This window comes from Sapajus apella, unplaced genomic scaffold (assembly GCF_009761245.1).
Source record: "Sapajus apella isolate SASKATOON/1434 unplaced genomic scaffold, GSC_monkey_1.0 scaffold34, whole genome shotgun sequence".
NCBI lineage: Eukaryota > Metazoa > Chordata > Mammalia > Primates > Cebidae > Sapajus > Sapajus apella.
This window is the reverse complement of record NW_022436974.1, coordinates 8,556,747-8,559,104: the sequence shown is the minus strand read 5'-3', so window position 1 is coordinate 8,559,104 and position 2,358 is coordinate 8,556,747.

Genomic DNA, 2,358 nt, shown 5'->3' with positions numbered 1-2,358 from the left:
AAAGTGGAGCTGTTCTTACCTCTGCCCCCTTTCTCTTCATGCTAGTGATAGAGACAGGAAGCAGAGAAATTCTAGGCAAGAAGGGGTGGGTCCCTGTTAAAAACCTCACCCTCAAGCTGAAAAACCTAGAACTGTGGCCCAAAGTGAGAACTTCTATCCCTGTTCTCCCGCTCAAATGTTGCCTTTTCCTAAACTACCTATGGCCCCGCCCCTCCCCCTCTGTGCCTATAAAGACCCCAGACTCAGCCAACAGAAAGGAGAAGCAGCTGGATGTCAGGAATACAGCTGGATGTCAGAGAGAAGCAGATTGACTTTAGACCAACAGCTTAATGGCACAACTTCAGAGAAGAATCCAGCTGGAGATGGCCAGACTTCAGAGGAAGATGACCTTCCCACCCCATTTCAGCTTCCCTTCCCACTGAAAGCCACTTTCATTAGCAATAAAATTCCCCACATTTACCATCCTTCAATTTTCTCATGCAACCTCATTTTTCCTGGACACCACACAAGAGCTCAGGAGCCACAAGTGCAGATACAAAAGGTTGTCACACTGGCCCTTTGCCCTTGCTGCCTCATGTGATAAGGCAAAGGGCCCACTAAGCTGTTAACACTTAAAGCATCTGCAGATGGCGGAGCTAAAAGAACACTGTAACATTCCCTGTGGGGCTCTGGGGGTCACAGGCACCCCAACCTGGACACTGCCACAGGGCCTACATGGAGTTTGCTTCTGCCAGCACCAAAGCAGCCAACCAGTTCCTACCTCATTTGCTCATGTACTCCCTCCTGCTAGGAGTTGACAGTGGCAGGCTGAGTAAACGAGGTACCCCCATCACAAGTCTTGCAAAGGGGTCAGGGAAATATCCTGTTTCACTAGGAATGTATGTCTCTTTTGCTTTTACTTTACTATGGTTTTACCTTTAGGAGGGAGCATGTATTCAACTCACCATCATTAACCAGAAGTCTTCATTCAGCCTTCATCTCAAATAATCACAGCCTGAGCCAACACAAAGGAATTGTAAGGGTTTAACATGACATATGACATATAAGTTTGTTAGCATTTTTTTTTTTTTTTTTTTTTTTAGTTGGAGTCTCACCCTGTTGCCCAGGCTGGAGTACAGTGGTGCAATCTTGACCCACTGTAACCTCCACCTCCTAGGTTCAAGCAATCCTGCCTCAGCCTCCCTGGGTTTGTCATCATTCTTATCCAGTTAAGAGCTGGAACATAGGCTCCTCTCCCATGCCTACTTCATGCACATGGACTCGAGTTATTCTCATTGTAGCTAGGATTATTCCTCACCATTACTATAGGTAATGACTAAGGCAGGGGTCAAATCCCAAACCTAACTTGAAGGACAAAGTACAGTGATAAGATATCCTTAATTGGATATGAAATCTTCTTCAAAATTCATTTTCTCCTGTTATTTTATTTTTTAACACCAGTATTTGGGGCCCATCTTCTCCAGTTCTAGGCTATCCTAATGCTAGATATTTAATCAGAATCTATCAGGATGCTCCAGGAAGAGGTAGGAGATTGATCTAGTAAACCCTAAGGACCATTTCATCTCTAATATTCTAAAATTCAAATAACTTTTTTTAACATAGTCTGAAAATTATGGCCAGGTGCAGTAGCTCACACCTATAATTCCAGCAGCACTTTGGGAGGCCAAGACAGGTGGATCACCTGAGGTCGGGAGTTCGACACCAACCTGACCAATGTGGGGAAATCCCCATCTCTACTAAAAATACAAAATTAGCCAGGTGTGATGGCACATGCCTGTAATCTCAGTTACTCAGGAGGCTGAGGCAGGAGAATCGCTTGAACCTGGGAGGTGAAGGTTGCAGTGAGCTGAGATCATACCATTCCACTCCAGCCTGGGAAACTAGCGTGAAACCATATATATATAAAGATAGTCTGTAAATCTAACCATGAAATATAGACCTTAATTGCTATGTAAATATGGTCTGGGTTCCATGCAGCAAATTTACTTATCAGCAGTAGACTAAATACCAGCCTCAGGGAGATATTCCCTCAAGGTACAGCAGTGCAGTGGAGCCGATGGACAGTGATGGGCAAGAGCAGCTAAGCAGAGCTCGTTCAGCAGGGGTTGGCCCTTGTGTGGGTCTATCTGGAGGACATGTCATCCTGCCTAGGTATAGGCCACTCACAAATCCAGGGGAAGTTAGGATGGGACATAACACAACGTAATCCATTTCCTCACAGACCATGGCTTACTTGGAAGTTTGCACGAGGGTAATGGGAATTGGGAAGAACTCTTCATATTTATTTAACTCAACATTTTGAAAGCTGACAAATTATCTACATATGCATTTATGTATAAAGCAAAGGATTTAGAGCAT